Below are 22,144 nucleotides of genomic sequence, written 5' to 3' on the forward strand. Positions count from 1 at the left end.
AAGTGAGGAAAAAATAACAGAGAGTTGCTTGAGTATAAGAATTGTAAGACCAAAGCAGTTCTTTACTTTGTAACAATAAATTCAAGTTGTGATAAATCGATTATGCCCACCATCAAATATCCAACATAAAATGTACCAAATTTCTTCAATCTTATAGTTTTAAACATGTCACATGTAAAGTTATAAGTAAACAATTCATAAAAGAAGAAAGAGCTATTCTCTTTTAAAAGGCCTGAAAAGAAAGGAGACAAACATACTTATATAGAGGAAGTAATATTTTATCGGTTTCATATAAGAAAAAAGTAAGTATATGAAAAAGAAATTGTGGGGAGGGATGTGTGTATGTGTGTGTGTATTGAATTATTCTTTGACGGGAGCCTTACATAATGAAAACTCATTTGTAGTTCATAATTGGATTCTGGATTTTCCCGTTTAACTCATAATACTTGAATTATTTGTTTTTCCATAATATTAACAGAAATGATGCTATATTTTTATTTTACAATCATAAAAAGGTGTAATCATGTCTAACACTTGAACTTTAGAACATGTGAATGGTGATTGTGTGGCTAGTAGTCTATTGAGTATGAGAAGTAGATTACCTGTATGAGAGTATCATGATTCTTTACCTCTTGTTGATGATGTACCCATTCAGAGTACGGATACACTGGTTGACCCTATTGATGACCGAATTGGCTCTTCTTGTAAGATCAATTTAAGTCCACCTAGTTTTGAAGCCAATGTGATAAATGATGGTACATTGTCTTGTAAAATTTGTAGTGATCAACTTGTTTGCAAAACTATCCCACCACTTAAGGATGTTTGTGATGTTATTAGTGAACCTCAAGTGAGTGATGATATTGAAAATGTTGGTAACGTAAATAGGAGTGGCATTTGAGCATGACTTTTAGAGAGGCTGCTATTGCTTGTTTGGCTCATATGGATACCATAGGTTTGAAACATCTTTGACACTTGATAGTTGTCTTTTAGAGAGTGAACTTGGATGTTCTAAATCCTCTTCATGGATAGATCTTTTCCTCTTTAAGAATAATATCTTTCTTAAAGATGATAAAATCACTCCTAGTGGTGTGGATAGCATTGATGATGTATCTTATCTTGTAGGCTATATCCCATATGACAACCCACTATAATGTGATAATATTCCTCCTTAGGATGGAAATCTCTTCTTTGAAGATGAGAGAACTCTTAAGGGGAATAGATGTGAAGTTTTGAAAGGAATGATTGATTGGAAGATGATAACTTTGATTTACTTGAATGTTTGAGAAACCTATTAAGTGATTGTTCCAATGAAAATTATTGTATTTGTGATCCTTTCTATCACACCCCTCCCTTGTTTGATAATTATGAGAATGAATTGCTTGATTATTTTGATAACTTGAGTAATGACTCCTTTGATGTCTGCAGTGGTTTGTGTCTACTTGAGGATTCACCCCTAAAAAGAAAAGGTTCTACTTGTTTGGAAATTGGTCCTTTTTCTTTGTGTGCCTCTAGTGATGAGAATACTCATGGTGATTATCTTAAATCCGATAATGAGTATATGCATGATACCTTAGTTGAAATTAATTTGTATGATACCTTTCTCTACCCTCTCTCTGTGTATGAAATTGTTAATGGTCATGTAGAGTGTAAACTTAATGATGAAAATGGCATATTTGGTAAAAGTGAGTATTTTCATGACCCATGTTCTTAGCTAATACTTCTATTTGACCCAGTAACCTAATGAGATGTGGTGATTTCCATACACCCAACTTAATGCTTGGTCTAGATGATAAGAAAAGTTTAAATGAGGATGTTTAGACCCTTCCCTATGATGGAAAGTCTTTCTTTGGGTTTTACAATCCACTTGATAGACCAAAGTTATGCATGGGAGGCATTTCCAACAAAGATGAGCATTTTTTAAATAAAGGAATAAAGGAAGAACCAATAGAGTTCAACATTTTATGTTTCCATTCTTGACCAAAGTTTCACTACCTGTAGGTCAAGGAGAGAGTTACCTATTGAAAACACTTTGGATGAATTCAATGAATGTGACATCCTTCTATGTGACTTGCTTACAATTGGTGGCCCCCTTTCTTAAGAGAAGTTGTTTGAAAGGAAAAAGTTATATGTGCTTAAATTATTTGATTCCATCCTTGTGTACTTTATGTTCTAAATCTCTTGAGATAAATAGCCTTTTTATAGATAATAGTACCTTATATGATGCTTGTATACTTGATTCCTTTCTATACTACCTCTTTGCCTATGATGATATCCATGGTAGTCCTGGAATTTTTTCATGTGGAGGTAGGTAGCTTGTTGGTTAATCCACTTGGTTTAGTGGTAATGCTATGTGGGTCATTAATATCTTTGACTCTGATAAACCCTTGTAGATTTTTAAACAATTGGTGGTACAACAATTGGTGTAGTCTCTTGAAGAGACAATGAAGAAATTTTGTCTTATGCCTCCTAAGATAAATTTAGTGTCATTTTCTTGGCTTGTTGGGGCCATTATGACCTTTGTAGTTTCCTTATCTCTTAATATTTTTCATATCCAATTCCTTTGTAACCTTTTCAATAAGCTTTTCATAGTTAAAATAAGGGATCCCTAATTATATCTTAAGTGTGTGCAACCTTGGTATTATTCTATGATTATTTGTACTAACCCTAACCGTTATGTTATAAAGATGTTGTGTTTGTTTTTTCTTCATTTAATTTTGCATGGTTTGGATTCGACACCGAATCCTTTTCAAGAAGGGAAGGATGATACAAGAGAAATTGACTCTATACCTTTGGATGGGATACATATAATGCTCGAGGTTCTTGAAGAATCCTTAGTACTATTAAAATATGCAACATAGATGAATATTACCATTAAGGAGGGCCAAAGGACTTTGACGAGGTTGAAGGAGTGCAAAACGGGGCTCAAAATCTCCTTGAATGGGATGTGCGCCCAAGACACTTTGGTTCCTTCTTTTATCCTCTCTACATTTTAAGAAAGGATCAAAATAGACCCTAGTGCACCTTTTCTTTCCATTGGGTCACTTTTGGACCCTTAATGTTCAGTAATTAGCCTAAACTATAAATACTTAGGAGCTAGCTTATTTCCTTCGTTAATTTTTAGATATTGATTGAGATGAATCTCTTTTAGAGAGTGTTTTGAGTGCTTGGAAAAGCCAATGTTGATATTTGTTTAGAAATGGTGGTTTTAAGGGTGTTTTGATTCCCTTGCAGTCAACGTAAGAGTTAGGTGCTTGTTGACAATCAACAATGGAGGTCTTAGAGTTTAAAATACCCTTTAGTTGCCCTTTTCTTATATTATTTGTGTTTATCTTTCAATCATTATAATTCTATCCCTTAATAATTCATTTTCTGCATTTATAGCCTTATTCTCATTTCTTGTCTCGTATCATTTGGTATCAGAGCCGAGCTTGATGTCTTTACCACAAAGTCAATCTTGGGTCTACTTGTCTTAAAAAAATTAAAAAATCACAAAAAAGTTACTATTCACTTTTTAGGTCATAGGACACATTTTGAGATTTTGGTTTTAGTGTTTTCATGTGTTTCTGGTGTTAGATTTAAGTTCCCTAACACTACTAGAGTCCAAATATAAAATTCAAGCTAAATCGGTGTGATGTTATGTCTTAAACTATCATTGAAAGCTTGGGTTTGAAAAAGTTTAATTTAGGTTGCAATATTTGAAGTCTTGGTTGAGGAATTTGAGAAAATTACTGTATGGAATGATTTTAGAACGATGAAAGGTGCATAGGTTTGAATTTTCAACTCATTCCGAGCTAAGGTGTTCTTGGTGTTATTGGTGTGCTCTTGAGAAGATTGTTATTTTCATATTGAAGTTCATCAAAAGTGAGTGTATGATCCAAAAAGAAGGAAGAGAAAGGTTGAAAAAGTGTTATACCAGGGCATCTACAAAGGATTCCAAGTATATTTCAATAGAAGATTGTAAAGGAGACCAATCGAGGGGCATTTTCGGCCTTTTTGCAAGCTAGAGGTTACCAACTTGCTCCTCATCTGCGCTGCAAGTGCATTGGAACTGCTGCCACATCTGAAGGAAGTTTCCAAGGCTTCTCCTACACCCAACCTACCCTGGACAATCGCTGGAGCTACTTCCACATCTCAAGGAAGTGAGCAGCCTTCCCCACCTGCGCTGGAAGTGCTCTAGAGGTGCACCCAAGGTGTATGACACCTTCCAAATGCATATCCATCCTCCCCAATGTCAAATTCAAGTTCCAAATACAGTCTAACACTCCTAAACTCCAATTTTCATAGGTTTGATTCATTAGTTCCACTTCTTGATTCCTAAATTCATCTCTTGATTCTTAAACCATGAAACAACTAGTAATTCACCTACTAAGTTGGTTGATTAGTTCTTGAGTCCGAATCTTCATCGTACAATTTCTTTCAAACCCTTTCTCTTTTACTATCGTTGTTGGTTCTTGATCCAAGTCCTTCTATCTTCGTTTGAGACCTTCAAACAAGAATCCAATCTGATCAAGAGTAGTGTTTCACACCTCGATTACCACATGAAGTATAAACCATCTTTCAATATTTATGATCCAAATGTGAGCTTAACAAAGGTGTGAAGAGTTTGTGAGGTTAATTTCTCTGATGCTAATGTGTTTGTTGTTTTTGTGAGTGTCTTTCTTCATAGGTACAATGGCTATGGAAGGTGAAACTTCACAAACCATGGATACCAACTCAACAAATGTTATCTTAGCGGCCATTGAAACTCTTAATCATAAAATTGATTTCGTGGATGCTAAGATAAACTCATTAGACCTTAAGGTGGATTCTCTTGAAGGGAGTGTATCCCTCATAGGTGGAAGAGTGGATATCATTGAAGGTCAACAAAACACATCTATATCATACCTTAACACTACCATGCTTTGACTAGTGGACATGCTCCAAATCCTTCTATTCATATTTCCTCGGAAAATCATCATCAAATGATCAATCCACCAATAAAAGGACATGATTCCATTCCTCAATCCACTACATATCCACAAAACCAGAATCCTAGTCGACCACTCCAACCTCAATTCAACCAAACACAATATGATGAATCTAGAACCCGAATACCCCAACCTCCACTAAACTAAATTCCCCCCTTCCAAGAACATCTTAATCTAAACCAACCCATCTAAATAGACAAGGAAAAAGGGGAAGAACAATAAGTGTAGTTTGGAGCATTCGATGAAGCAGACATATTGGTAGATAAAATGAGATGTAGACCAATGGATCGAAGAGGCTACCGAGGTCATGGATGAATATTTGGTCCGGCGCCTAATGGTTGAGAAAACGTAGGAAACCAACCCTAAGGTTATGATCAATGGAACCAATAAGGTAATAGGGATCGAGATATGGGTATCAATTCAATCAAGGTTAGTCTTCCAACTTTTAAAGGCCAAAGTGATCTTGAAGCTTATCTCTCTTCGGTGTCCTCATGTGAAAGAATCTTCCAAGTTAATGATATAACCGAAGAGATAAAGAGTTGTTATGTCATAGCCCATTTTGAAGGATATGCTAATATGGGATTATGTCAAAATATTTGGAAATGAGTTGAATAAAGGACAACCTCCTCTATGGGATACATTAAAGGTATTCATAAGACAAGGATATGTTCCGGAGAAGTATAGACATGAGCTACTTGCCAAATTGTACAACGTGAGGCAAGGTAGTAAGAGTTTTATGGCCTATTATGATTAATTATAGTAATTGATCTTGAAGCTTGATCATCAAGAAAATGAGAACCATGACATCATACTCTTCAAGGTTGGGTTGAACAAAGATATCTCCATATGTATGACTAGCCACATGTTTGAAACCATAGAAGAAATTTTCCAAATGGCCTTGGAAATTGAGAGGGATATCAAAGAAACGAAAACTTACAAACTAAAAGACTACTCATCCACCAACACTTGGAGTAAGAGTAAAGAGGTAGCACAATTGCCATCGGGATGGAACAAGAACAAGGACTATAAGTCCAATGACAAAAAGTCTGTAGAGAAGACAACTCCAAAGTACCCACCAAGTAATGAAGGTAACAAATATTCTATTCCAAATACTAAAGGTTTTTAATGTTTTAAATGTCAAGGGTGGGGACATAAGGCAAGTGATTGTCCCAATGGGAAAAATCTGATCCTTAGAAAAGATAAATTTTATTACCTTGGAGAAGAGGTGCGATTGGAAGATAAGAATGATGAAAAAGCCCAAGAGGGAGATATAAGGTATAACCCATTCTCTTATTCATCTTATAAGAATCATGGTGAGAATGTCTGTGAGAATTATGAAGATTCATAATCCTCATCTTGTGGTACTTCTTACCAAGATCAAATTTTTATGAATGGTTACACTAACTATAGTAGATGTCGCCCCATGGGAATAAAAGAGTGTGCATCCCTAAGGCCTAGGTTACTACATCTTATTCTTCTTATCCTTTTTCTTAAGCATGTAGAAACAATAATGAAATTAAGATCGGATATGATATCAAATAATATAAGATAGATATGAGAACAAAAATCTAAATGCAGAAAATGAATTATAATGGGATAGAATGATAATGATAGAAAGATAGACACAAAGAAGGTATCAAAAGGGTAACCAAAGGGTATTTCAAACCCTAAGACCTTCCTTTTTTATTACAAGCAAGCACTTAACTCTTATATTGACTGCAAGGGAATCGAAACCCCCTTACAACCACTATTTCTAAACAAATATCAACACTAGATTTTCCAAGCACCCAAAACACTCTATAAAAGAGATTCATCACAATCAATATCCAAAAACTAAATGAGGAAATAAGTTAGCTCCCGTGTATTTATAGTTTAGGCGAATTATTTCATATTTAGGGCCCAAAAGTAACCTAATGGTAAGAAAAGACCCACTAGGGATTGTTTTTACCCTCTCTTGAAATGCTAGAGCAGATCAAAGATGGATCCAAAGATCCTTTAGTGTATATATCCCTTCCAAAGAGATTTCAAGCCCCATTTTGAACTCATTCTCGAGCCCCATTTTGAACCTGTTCGACCTCATCAAAGTCATTTGACTCTCCATAATGGTAGTCTTTATCCATGTGGCATCTTTTGATTGCACTAAGGAGTTTTCAAGTATCTCGAGCATCATACATATCCCATCCAAGGGTCTAGAGGCAATTTGGCTTGTATTAATTCTACTCTATGGTGATATACAAATATAAGATAACTAAGGCATTCATGGGGGATTATATTAGCATCATTAACATTTAACATTGTGTTGATCATATGTAGTAGGCTAAAAAGTTTGTATTTCTCAAGCAATTATGATCAATGATGGATGTACATTCAGACATAAATCAAGGGCTTAGAATCAACTTTCTTATTGTCTTCCTATTGACATAGAAGAAAGAATAAGGATTCCTCTAAATAAAAATGTTACACATAAAAAATATGAAGAATAACCTTTTATATGACATATTGTGTTTGGGATATGGACTTCTAATGAGTGGTGATTTTACCACTCATTCGCACTTATTTTTTGTGCATATTACCTTGTCTCAAATGATTAAATAAGTCATAATTGTGATTTAATACACTAATATCCACTGGTTGCAACTATAGGAGTTGAAGAGACCAAAAAATATGGATTGGAGCTTGAAATGATCAAAAGGGAGCAGAAAAAGTACAGCTAAAGACCTGCAGTGACCTAGCCTGAGTTACTATAGTCACAGTCCATGGGCCGCGATCCTGGTCCATGGACTGCTGTCATGGTCCATGGTCCACTGTCATGGTCAGTCAAGATGGTCAATCAACTGCAACTTGCAGCCACGATCGCGGCTAAACTTGCGTGATTGCGGCTTGGCAGAAAAGTCAACCCTAGGGCAAAACTGTAATTGCACGTGTTGATCTGAATTTGAAAAAAAAAACTCAAGCTGTAATGAGATGTATTAGTCAATTACATCACATTCCTTCTTCTCCAATATTCTTCTAGTTTAGCTTAAGGTATTTTAGACTCCATTTTTGGAGAAGAAAATATTGTGTAAATTTTGGGTGATGAATACATTGGAGACTCTCCAAGTGGAAAATTTGTTCACTTCCATTGTTGATTTTGAGGATGAGCCAAGTTTGAAGTAACATTCGCTTAGATCTACCACAAATTAATTCAATGGATATTATGGGTATATCTATGCTTATTTATCTTATGTGTAGCTAAATCTCCCTCTTGGGGTTATGTGTGATTAAGGATTAGAGTATGTGTGGGCTGTTATTGTTAGAATCTATTTGGTAATTCATGTTTATAGGTTATATTATTGCTATGCTAATTTGGTTGGGATTTGATGGGTGAAAGCTCCAAATTCACATGTGGGTCTGATGGGTGAAAGCTTCAAGATCTAGAAAACCCAAGGCTATCTTCGAAAGAAGGGTTTTAGGTTAAGATTCAAAATCTATATCATCCTTAAAAAAGGGATATGGAGACCAAAGAAATGATATACAATTATGTGTGTAGTTTGCTAAATTCTAACTATCTTAGAAATAAGAGTGAATGTGAGGTTGACTACGCCATGGGTGTTAACCTAGAAATGGGGATTCCTTGATTGAGGTTGTGGTTGCTAATTGTTGAACACATCCATTAGGTATTCAAAAGGATCAATAGGTGAAAGTTTGGTGTTTTGTTGAAAGACTAGCATCAAAATCTATAACTAAACCTACCCATATTTAATTTACTAAATCGATGTTGATGAATAACTCTCACATATCACTCCCTTAATAATCCTTAATCCCAAGATACGTGTATAATTGTTACAACTCTAATTATTCATAGCCCAGAATTTATACTAGAAAATCTCAAAACAAAATATTAGTGTAGAAACTCACCTCACCCATTTTATCTTTTTGTACCATTTATTTGAATTTAACTTGTAACTATCATTTCAAGTTAATTTGATTGCCACTCACATTGTTCCTCATGGATTTGTCTTCACCTCCAAAGTTGTGTAAATATATTGACGACGACCGCCTTGCACTCAAATTGATGTGTAAGTTGAGCGTTATCAAAAATAGCATCGCTATCGGGGAATAATTTGGCATATTAAGTTAGTTTGCAATCTTAGTTACTTGCTTGAATTCAATCTTGAAAAAATTTGTTTGTGATTTTTCCTTGTAGGTAGATTTTGTTTTATTTTTGCTGTTCTACATCGCATCTTCTAACAAGTATGAGTTTAATGACTAGAAGTCAAATCGTGACCCCCCATGTTCGTATTGTTACGGACCACACTTCAAGAGAGATTGTAAGTATTCTCCCTGGGGTGAGATTTTACCATCTCCATCCAATTTGTTGTATGGTTGCCCTATGTGTAGACGTCTACAAGGACATTGAGACGAGTGTCCAAACACCCCTCCCCTTATTATGCTTATTGAATTGTTATTTCTTCCTATGATTTTCTTAGGTCGTATGATGAAAAATCGGAAGAACAATGCACTGAGTCTAGTAGCTATGACCTAAGGTTACTAGCCATCTTAGATCGAGTAGATCCAACAAGGAAGAATGTGTAATATATATACAAAGAATGTACGGGTGGCAAAGAAGAGTTATTGCATAATGAAGAAAAGCTTGAAATTATTACTACCTTTCCCAATAATCAGGAGGAGTGTTATAAAGAAGAGAAACCAAGCTATAATGAAGAGCTTGGTAGTGAAGACTCCTCAATGGATTCCCAACCATCCAACTCATATGAAGGAGAAGAATCCTAAATAAAGGAAATTGTACTAGAGTCAAGAGATGAATCAACACAAGATTCTTATAGTGACTCGAGTTCATTTAGGGTTGGAGGTGCTCCGGATGAGGTTAACCCAAAATTAAGTCTTGGACCTCATTCAACCTAATTTTTAACATTATGTTTAGAGGATTGTAGAGAGACAGAGTCCGACTCTTATATTTTGGAGTTTGACCTTCCATAGGAGAGCATGGAACCCCCTTCCCTATATCGAATGCCAAGATGCTCAATTTTTAAAGTCCAAGGAATGGCCTATTGATGGGCTCATTTTTACCCAAGAAGCTAAATATAAAGTTTGATACAAAGATGGGTAAAAGGTTTAAATCTACAAAATGGCGAGACTGAAACTCTTGCCATTACTCCACCTCTTCCAAGACTCTTCTTGGAAGATCTGAATCTTTTATCCCTCTACCGATCCTTAAATATTGAGAGAAAGTTGGGACAGAGATTCAAATCTTCTAAGTAGAAGCACAAAAGGAAATGGATGGGGTGTCTTGCGCAGAGTCTGACAAAACCTGGCCTCAGGTATTGCAGACCCAATGACAATGATCGCGGTTATCAGTCCACAATCATTATACCTGAGGGCAGGTTAAGGCAGACTTTGAGCATTCCTGTACATCTTTTTGCTGCCCTAAAATCCCCATGGCAATACACTTAAGCATATTTGTTTGATCTAGCATGTGTTTCGTATGAGAAAACTAATATTGGTCTAAGTTACATTGCTTAAGATCATCAACCCCAAAGATGGAAGGCTTCAATGACACCAGATTCATGACAATACAATGTCACCAACTATATTATAATGATTTTCATAGGACTAAGCTCCTCCTTAAGATGGGCATCAGCTTGGACAAAATGGAAAAGAAGCTCCCAGAATTCCACAACAGACTTACTGGGACTGGGTGGATATGTTTTGCTCCAGAACCCTATGAGGCCAATGAGATGTAGGTGCATGAGTTCTACATAAACCTCAGTGTAGTCTTTACAACAAGCCCCGTGATGATAATCAAAGGTAAATAAGTAAATTTCATAGCAGAGTAGGTGAATACGGTGTATGGGCTCCCAAATATCAACATAGGACAACTTCACGCAAGGGCATGTGTGCCTGGATCCCAGATGAACAACATTTCATGCCCTGATAAAGAATTACCTTGGTAGATCACTCAGAAAGATATTTTAATGAAGGACTTCAAAGCAGAGGCCAGACTTTAGTTAAATAACATATACAGTATCACCCTGCATCTATATGACCAACGTCACATACTTGAGAGCCCTTATGGTGGCTTGCATCTTATTTTCTATCCCTCTTGATATAAGAGAGATTATCTTATCAGAATAGAGCTTTAGCTAGACCCATAGAGTATGCACCAACTTTTCTCTTCTCTTATCATTGAACTCTGTAATAGAGCAAAGGTAGAGGTGTATGCTATAGATACTTGGGTGCACCCATGCTTCATTATCTGTACACTCAAATTCAAAGGCGAGGGTACCCTAGGCCAGAAAAAGAAAAGAAAGATAGATTCTAAAAAAGCAACCTAGCAGGACCCAACAGTATGCAGACCCTCATCAGCAAATCCCATTGATGATCTTTTAGTTCATACAAGGGTGGTCAGAGAGTTAGTGTTTAGATTACCTCAGGGTTTTGGAGAGCCCTCTACAGCCCGTCATTCTTATGTAACGCAATCTGACTATGTGAAGTACATTAAGGAGCAACAGGAATAGGGAGCCACCATTGCTAGTCTAGAGAGAGCATACTAAGCCTTAGCAGGAGCACACAGGGACCTCAAGCAATCACATAAGAAGATGGTATAAACACAGAAGAAGAGAGATAAGTTCTTTAAGAAGATGTGGAAGGGAGTAAAAGGCATCTTTAAGGTGCTCAAGCCAAATAATAAATTGCCTTCTTCAAAGCTAGATAGTAAAGATGAGGCCTTTGCTAATTGGTCAGTTAACGAGACTGGTAGTGCTAACACAGAGTCAGATAGGGAGAGCAGCTCTTGAGGCAAACTTAGGGAGACACTTCTTACTCTTTCTTTAGTCTGCATACAATAGGAACACTGCATTTATCTTGTTGGGGGTGCCCCTGGAATCATGGTGTTTTGATGACTCAATACTAGACACTATTTCTTTTATGTTATTGATTTGAGATGATGCTTTGGATATTATTTATTTTACTAATTACCATGCTTCCCTCTTATTTTTTGTATTCTTTTGATTTACTTTTAGTTTGATTTTCTTAATGCTTGACTAACTTTGCCCGATGAAGTTGAGCGATTATAGTCGCAAAGTTAAAGTGCCATATTTAGGTTTGAGGCATAAATGCAGGGTAATTCTAAGTACCCGTAGCATGAATTTCGGAGAATGCAAGTAATGTCAAAGTACCTGAAGCAATTCATTTTATGAATTGGGATTACTTTATACACCATTGGTGAAGTTTGAGTAGCCATATGGTTAGCTCGCCATGATTGAGCTAAGATGTGAGAAATCTTTGGTTGTAGCCGTAGCCATACGTTAGTAATTTTTTCATGGTGCTACGAAAAATCAAAAAAACCCCTCCATCTAAAATTTTTGAAAAAAATCAATGGTATGGATGTGAGTGGTGTTGTAACAAACTCTTCTCTCTTTTTGTGGTTTCAAAAACTTTGACTTGTGAATAGAAATAAATGCTCTATAATTGTTTCTATTGGGAGGGACATTTGAGCCCCCTTAACGAATTTTGCATGCCATGTGTGGTGCGCATATTACATTTATCTCATGTATACTTATGTTATATAGAACTTGCCCTATTAGTCCTTCAAAACTAATTTTTATTGTATTTGGTTAGAGAAATGATTTTAGGCCCTTTTTGTGAGTTCAGAACCCAATCTAGCCTAAAAAGCCTACCATGTATAAATGTAATCCCTAGTACCACTTTGAGCCTTTAAACCCTTCTTTGGCAAATATGTTATAAGCCACAAACCAATTTTTTATCCCTCTTTTGAACCATACCCTCCTTGAACTCAAAAATGCATGATAAGGCTAAAATCCTAAGTTGGGAGTGGTAAAATTGATGGAAGTGAGTTTGGAGCCACAGAGTTGTAAATGAAGTTCCTAAGTGTTGAAAACAAATGTTTAGAAAAAGGAATGGACTTAACAAAAGGATAACTTGCACAAAACTGTAATGACATGGAAGTGAAAAAAAAGTATAGAACAAGGGAAGCAAAAGTAGGCATAAGAGAAGAAAGAAAACAAAGTAGAGTGTCCCTTAGTCAAAAGGAGGAGTGCTGTAAAGTATGATGTATATGTTCAAGGTAGGGTGTAACTTAGTTCCCTAAATGATATCCTAACCTAACCCGAACCTATGTTACAAGCTTAGAAAGTCCTTTGAGATCTCCAACCATTTGATTTCTTTGTAGTGGAGATTGAATATAGGGGTAAGCCTATGGCATGACACTTGTTACATTGAGATTTATTTTGTGAGGGGAGAATTTTGCACTTAAAATTCCTTGTTACTTGTTTGGTAATTTGGTGTGTGAAACTCTTCTTTTTTGTAATATGGGCATGAAAACAAGTTAAGGTGAGTGAGTTTTGGATAATGAGGCAAGTGGAGTATGGTTTAATTTTAGTTAAATAAGTGAGCCACTTCTAGAGTATTGGTTTTTGTTGCTTGATTGCTCCTTAAAGGCTAATGCAGCCTAGATTGTTCTGTTTTAAAATGAGGGGTGTTCAGAAATTAGCCTAGGATACTTGCGATGAGCTACTTGTGGTTGCGACTCAAGTTGAAGTCTCTATGGACCATAAGGCATGAAATTTGGGCATAAATGATTATGGCTAATGGCAAATAGGTAGTGTTTCTTGATGATAAGCAAGGTCTTAAGTTGAGGGTGTTGATGAGTGGTGATTTTACCACACACTTTTACTCATTTTTTGTTCACATTACCTCATCTCAAATGAGTAAATATGTCATAATTGTAATTTAATGCACTAATATCCACTCATTGCTGGTATAGGAGTTGAAGAGACAAAAAATTGTGGATTCGAGCTTGAAGTGATCAAAAGGGAACTAAAAAAGTGTAGCTTAATACCTGCAATGAACTTGCCTTAGTTACCGCGGTCGCGGTCCATGGGCCACAATCGCAGTCAGTCAAGATGGTCAATCAACTACAACCACAGAATTCAATCATGGTCATGTAGCCGCGGTAGCAGCCAAACTTGTGCGATCGCGGGTTGGCAAAAATATCAGCCCAAGGGCAAAACTATAATTGCATGTGATGATCCCAATTTGAACAAAAAGACTCAAGCCCTAATGAGATGTATTATTCAATTCCATCACATTCCTTCTTCCCCATTATTCTTCTAGTTTAGCTTAGGATTTTGTAGACTCTTTTTTTGGAGAGGAAAATATTGTGTAAATATTAGGTGAAGAATACATTGGAGACTCTCCAAGTGGAAGATTTGCTCACTTTCATTGTTGATTCTGTGGAGGAGCCAAGTTTCAAGTAACATTCGCTTATAGATCTACCACAAATTAATTCAATGGATGTTATGGGTATATCTATGCTTATTCATCTTATGTGTAGCTAAATCTCCCTCTTGGAGTTATATGTGAATTGGGATTAAAGTGTGTGTGGGTTGTTATTGTTAGCATCTATTTGGTAGTTCATGTTTATAGGTTTTATTATTTCTATACTAATTTAGTTGGGAATTGATGGGTGAAAGCTCTAAATACCCACATGGGTTTGATGGGAGAAAGCTCCAAGCTCTAGAAAGCCAAAGCTATCTTTGAAAGACGGGTTTTGGGTGAAGATTCGGAATCTATATCATCCTCAAAAGAGGGATGTGGAGACCAAAGCGATGATAGACAATTATGTGTGTAGTTTGCTAAATTTTCACTATCTTATAAATAAGGGGGAATGTGAGGTTGACTACTCCATGGGTGTCATCCTAGAAATAGGGATGCCTTGATTGAAGTTGTTGTTGCTATTTGTTGAACACACCCATTAGGTATTTGAAAGGATCAATGGATAAAAGTTTGGTGTTTTGTTGAAAGGCTAGTATAAAAATCTATAACCAAACCTACCCATATTCAATTTACTAAATCGATGTTGATGACTAACTCCCACATGTCACTCCCTTAGTAATGTATAATCCCAAGATCTGTGCATAACTGTTACAACTCTATTATTTGTAAGCCCTGAATGTATAGTAGAAAATCCCAAAAAGAAACATTAGTGTAGGAACTCACCTCCCCCATTTTATCTTTTTGTACCATTTGTTTGAATTTAACTTGTAACTATCATTTCAAATTAATCTGATCGCCACTCACATTGTTCCTCGTGGATTCAACCCCGACTCCAAAGTTGGGTAAATATATTGACGACGACTGCCTTGCACTCAAATTGACATGTAAGGTTAGTGTTATAAACTTCTCATTGAATTGATTATTTTGTATACGTATCTGGTGGAAGATATTAATACGTAGTCAAATGGAGCTAAATTTTACCCTTTCAAATAATTACTGGAGCTAGTTGCTCTTGCTTTACTACGTGCTTTCTCTTTGGACATTCGATTGGTGCAACCATAGTACTTAAGGTAATAAATTATATTGGTGGTTTTATCCTCAATGATATGTTATATTGGTAATGAAGTGTTTTATTGAAATCACCTAATATATAAGTTCAATCAGATCATCTTATTTTCATTGTACGTGCTTATTTTCAAAATTAAGTTTTCTTCTTCTATTAAGTATTTTCAAAACTTAACAAATCTGTGAGTTGTTTATTAGTTTTATTGATACTTACTCTAGTTATCATTTTCAAAAAGATATTTTAATTTAATAAAAATACTTACTTTGTTTGAGATTTGGTACAGTTTAAGTTTTGAAGACAGTGAGAACAAGTGTTACGGTGAAAAGGAGAAGGAATCAGTTTTGATGACTGATTTCTCTTTTGAAATCAATGTACATAGTTTTATAAAAAAGAATATTTAATGATAAAAGGAAATTTATTGAAAAAAGTTAATCTTATATTTATGATTCATAGGAGAATCAAGTTACATGTCGAACATCAACTAGGTCGCTTTAAAAATAGTTTTTCTAGCCTATCACCTCAAATTTTCAAAAGAGTAGGCTTGTTGGAGAATAATTACTTTTTCCTCCAAAAAAACTTGGCAATCTAAGCAAATAAAACAATACTAATAGCTATTCCCAGCACAAAATGTTAACATCCTAAAATTGTTCTCAACTTGATGTCTATTTCAAATAATAACGTTAATTGAAAGAGTATGACTTATATTATAAGGTTATTATTTTGTTTTGACTTCGTCAACCAAACCATCTTAAGTTTTTCCAAATCGTAATCAAAGTAAACCTAGCAAAACAAAGTAACTATCGACAAGTCATAAAATATATTTATTTGACTGAGTGATACAAATTATTAATTCAAAGAGGTTCAACAAGATCCCCCAAAATCCAATATATATAAGTAAAGGATATAATACAAAATATGATATCTCTTCTTCAACAAATAATATATTTTACCTTTATTAATGACATTTGTTTTTTATTAAAAATTCATAATAAAGCACAAACGTCTAACAAATACTTTTTTATAATGAAGCTGCATAATTTATGTACTTTTTAAAACCAAATAAATAATATTACATTATTAATGGTCTAGTAGATCATGTTAACACAACTACTATTTAGTGTAGAAAGAAGTTAAAGTCACTTTACCAAATATCTTGTTAGATCACTGAAAGTTTTGATGATGATTGCCAAATGAATAAAACATGTTGCTTAAGCTGGTCTACTTACATAGTACACTGATATACAGATCAAGTTCATTGGAACATGCAGACAAGGTTTGTTGATTTAAGATTGGATAAGTTATTGTAGCTAATAAACTCAAAGTGTTATTCACATGTCAAACCAAAGAAGTTGGGTTTTACTTCAACACTAGAAGATAGGAAAGACTGTGATGAAGGACATTCACTTGACATCAAACTCTAAAGAGTCGAGAGTTTCACTGGAGATAGAAGTTTTATTCGACAAAGGAATCTTTAAGGAGTTGTGTTTTAAACAGAGGGAGTGACTTGCACAATCACTTACGCACTTACAAAGAAAAAGGCAATTGGCAAATTCACTTGGCAGTTTCAAAGCTTGAAGAATCATGTAGTTGAACCTGTTGCTATAACTTAGAAGAAAAGGTATCTTAGATTCTATGTATTAGGTTGGTTCTTGAGTTGTAATGTTTATGTAATTCTATTCTCAGTGAAGCATAAATGGAGTTAGTACCACTATATTCAAGTTGGTGAACTCGAAAACTTGGGAACACATACCTTGGGAGGTTTGTATGTTTTGTAGAAGTAGGAATTATAGTTTATACTCTAATTCCTAGATTACATAAGTCTTGTAATTTGTTTTTTGTCTAGGCTTAAGTTGTTTACTGAAGTTTGGGGTAAAATCTTGTAGGGGTACAGGTTATGATTTTTTAACAACTTTTTGAGTCGGGTGTTTTCCATGTGAAAAGTATTATCTCATTTACTTGTTGTCTTAACTTTGTTGTAACACATTAGACAGCCTATTTCATTGATAAGAAATTGTTGAGATAAAATAAGTAAATCAGTAGGTCTAATACTCTATTAATTGGTAGCAGAGTGAGGTTATCTTAAATATAGTTAGAAACTAATTTAAGATCACCACGGTGAATTCTACACCACCTACTTGTCGCAGTGAAGGACAATCAACCACTCGGCCTCCACTCTTTGATGGCTTTTATTTTATTTGTTGGAAAGCCAGAATGGAAATGGTTCTTCAAAGATAAGATTATGAGTTGTGGGATAGAATCACTGATGGACCAAAATTCCTATGAAAATAGTTAATGGAGAGAAACTCAGGAAGGTTAGAAGTGAAGTCACTATTGAGTATCTGATTGCATTAAGGAAAAAAATGTCATGGCCAAGAACATTCAAGTTTGTGGACTAGGTCCTACTGAGTACAAATGGGTTTCCAACTACACTACTGCTAAACAAATTTGGGATGCATTGGTGAATGAACTTGAGGGTACCACTCAAGTTAGGAAATTCTGAATTGCCTTGCTCTTTACTGGATATGAGGCCTCATGATGAAAGAAAATGAATTACTGCATGAAATGATGACAAGATTGACACTATTGACTAATGAGTTAACCTCCTTGGGAAAGATTATCTATACTGAGGAACAAGTACAAAAGATGTTGTGAGTCTACCTAAAGAAAATTCGGATGTCAAAGTCACAGTAATTAGAGAAGAAGAGGATCTCACTAGGATGACTTTGGATGAGCTTGTGGAAAACTTGAAGACTTATGAAATGCAAATTATGGAAGTTAAGAAGGAAATATCTTCTCCAGAGAAAACTCAAGCCTTGAAGGCATCTGACAGTGATGATGACATTAAATTGGATGAGGAATAAGTTACATTCATAACAAAGAACTTCAGTTAGTTTTTCAAAAAGAAGAAATGAATAGGTAGCTAGAAGCATTCCACTAACAGTCCAGCTAGATGCTACAAATGTAAAAATACTGATCATCAGAGCAAGGAATGCCATATTTGGGAGATTGAATGGAGAAAAGAAAAAACAAAAAAGAAACTGAAAGAAAAGGCCAAGAAAAAGGAAAAACAAGAGTATGCTATGGTAGCCACATGGGGATCAGAGAATGAGTTTGTTGATGAAACTTCTCTCATGGACATTGGAGGTTCAAATATGGAGGAAGAAGATCCAACCTCTGAGGTAAGTATCCTTGAACTTAAAGAAAAATTGCAATTATTTTCAAAAAGAAAACTTGTTTCCTTAGTTAGTACTTTAATTGATGATTTTCAAGAACTAACCTTTCATAGAGATAAAATATTCAACAGTCTTGCAAGCCTACAATTTTACTATATTGATCTTGAGTCTTGTAATAACATTGTTGAAAAGGAAAACAATACTCTCAAGGAACAGGTTAGCTAACTCAATTTATCAAACCTGACTCTCAAATTTGAAATTTTAAAACTGACTTTCTGAAAAAATGAAAAAAAAGTCAAAAGTGAGGAACAAAAAAGAGTTGAGTCAGGATTGACCAAGTTTAAATATGCATGTTTTTGTGAAAAAGAAAAATTGAACAAATTAAGTCAAGAAGTTTTCAAACTGAAACTTTATCTTGAAAGAGCAAATAGATGGACAAACTCCTCAAGGATTGTCCATCAGTTTTGTGAAAAACCCCACAATGAAAAGGTTGGATTGGGGTTTGACAAAAGTTCTATTCCTACTAAGGACATGTGCTATATATGTGGAAATCTAGGACATTCAACCACTAAATATCCATTTGCTACACAAAGTAGATCTAGGAGTACAAACCTAGCAAAGAAATCTGACTCCATGTTAGCACAGGCTAACATGAAGAAGAACAAAATTGGCTAGAGGAACTGGTGACATAACATGTTGCATCGATGGACTAGAAGAAATGTTACTCACCCTTTTACTCATAAGAAAGGACCCAAGTGTCACGACCCAAACCTTAACCCAGACCTGGTTATGATGGGTAATCTTAAGACCACCATGGATCGGAGACAACACCTTATTCTTATCTTAAAATCATATAAAATGTAAACAGCAGAAGGCAAACAAGTCTATAAAAGATACATGAATCCAAAAGAAAGATAAGAGCCAAAATAAGACATCCATGTCACCCCAAACCTATCCACGAAAGCCTTTGAACTAGAAATACAAACCAAGTTAGGACATGCCCTCGACTATGACAAAGAGAATCCAAAAATAAATACTAAGACAATAAAGAAACTAACAAAATGATCGGGCCTTTTGAAAGATGGAGGATCACCACTTCACAGCTGATCAATAGACATACCCAGCCATTTAACACTGCACTAGAGCAATAGAAAAGTCCTCCAAACATATATCATAAAATGATACAGTATTCGAGGATGGTCAGTGGAGTGAGCATTGCATGTAACTCAATGAAAAGGGTTAAAATAATGCATTTACCAAAATTCAGTCATAAACCACATGCGCGACACTTATACATATATATAGGAGGCCAGGATAGGGAAAAGGGTCATGAAACATAATTGTTTAAAGATACAGTCTGTAACTTTGTAGCTCACTACATCACAAAGGATCCCACGAGTTGTATGAGTCTGGCACCTCTTGTTGGGAGGGTCCTAGTCCATGTTAGCCGCATGTATCGAGTCAAGGCTAAAACACAAGGATATAGCCATCAAAAATATAATGTGTATCCAAAATCATGGTCATATAAACCCCCATGTTGGTAAATGTGGCTTCAAGTGTTGGTCCCCCGAAGACTACACCTTCATTATGAGCTACACAATTCTTTTTAAGCCCAAATTAAAATAATTTGTACGAAAACCAACCATTTACCATGGATTCATTCATTAAGGTATTTACCAACTTGGTATCATCATACCAATATGCTTGCAAGTTATTCCATTTATTCCATAGCAATCCATATAACCTTTAGACTCCCATGTTCCATTTAAAATCCAAAACCATGACCTCGTAGGGCATTCCAAAACCATATTTATCCATTTATCTTTTAATGTAATACAATGGATTCAAAAGACAAGTTAAATTATGCAAATGTTCATATTCAAAATTAAGTTTAAGAAGTAGGTTGAGGTTAACGCCATTACAAAGACAAAAGTTCATTAACTTCGGTGAAACCAATGTCACCCATTTCAACCATAATCACAATGCACCAATTTAGTCACAAAACCATCAATCAAAGCATGAATAATCCATTTAAAACATGGTATAAGTAATTCAAGGAATAACAATAAAAAAACCTCAACCCAATTTAAAACCCACCAATTAAAATAACATGAATATTCAATAAATTAATGCCATAATGTAAAATTAAAGTTAAGGAAAGGGAAATATGCCTGAAATATAGAGGAAATTGAAAGGAATTCAAAGTTTAGAGCCTGAATGGTAAATTCCTTATAAAACCCTCGAACTTTCTTGGTATGAGAATTAAAGAGGAAAAGTATGGTTTTGATCTTGATAACTACAGTAAAAAGGGTCATCTAAGTGTTTAAATGTTGTGTTAGGGGTAAAGTATCAAAAATCCCCTCACTTTAAGTGAAAAAAATCAAAAACTAGATGAATTTAACCTAGCAGCGTGGCATGCCACAATTGTGAAGGGTTGCCAACGTGCCACGCTCTTATCACAGAAGTTAAGTGGCGTGCCACACCACTATCATGGATCCTCACTGCCTCAAGGCCCCAAAATGGCTCGAACTCTTTCCAAAATTTCTGAGACTTTCCCACAACACTCCATTAACACGGTTAACATAATTCAAGTCAAAAATTTATGTTACGCACACCGGAAGGCCAACAATTTGAAATTTTATGGAGTCTTGCATTATTTCCCCCTTTTGATCATTCATCCTTAAATGACAAGTTAGGATATTTTTAGCATGATAATAGAGAGAACACAGTAGAATCGAAGGATAAATTCAAAATGAGATAATAGGAAAATAAAACTCAGACCTTAAACACTTTCATATAACATGGGGAACAAGAACGGGTATTTGGCCATCATATCTTCTTCAGATTTCCATGAAACCTATTATACCTTTTTATTTCTCCAAAGAACCTTCACTAAAGATATATCCTTTGTCCTCAATCTATGAACTTGTCTATCTAGTGTCTCAAATAGGACATTCTTGTAAGATAATGAATTGTTAACACCTATTTCCTCAATAGCCACTATCAAAGAAAGGTCATCCATGTACTCGTAAGCATGTACACATAGATAACGAGATAAATCAAAGCCAAACTTACTAGAATGATAACCATTGTTGTAAGTGAATTCAATAAGAGGTAAATAGTCAACGCAACTACCTTTAAAGTCAATCACACAGGCCTTTAGCATATTCTCCCAGGTTTGAATAGTAAGCTCTATTTGTCCATCCGTTTGAAGGTGGAAAGAAGTGCTAAGGTTCAACTGAGTACCCAACTCTTTCAGAAACGAACGCCAGAAGTAAGAAGAAAACAACATACCTCGGTCTAAAATGATAGAAACGAATGTACCATGAAACTTTACTATCTCCTAAAATGAAAAATTTAGCTTAATCCTCTCCTGAGTAGTTCATTATAACAGACAAAAAGTGAGCAGACTTAGTCATCCTATCCACAATAACCCAAATAGAATCATACTAATTCCAAGACTGTGAAAGACCCATGACAAATCCATGTTAATCATTTCCCATATCTAAATGGGTAATTCTATATCTTGGGACATGCCACTAGGCCTCAAATCATCTACCTTGACTAGGTGATAAACCATACACTTAGCAATAAAATTCACTACATCTTTCTTAATATTATTCCATCAAAAGATTTCCTTC

The sequence above is a fragment of the Capsicum annuum genome, chromosome 3 (genome assembly GCF_002878395.1).
Source record: "Capsicum annuum cultivar UCD-10X-F1 chromosome 3, UCD10Xv1.1, whole genome shotgun sequence".
Taxonomy (NCBI): Eukaryota; Viridiplantae; Streptophyta; class Magnoliopsida; order Solanales; family Solanaceae; genus Capsicum; species Capsicum annuum.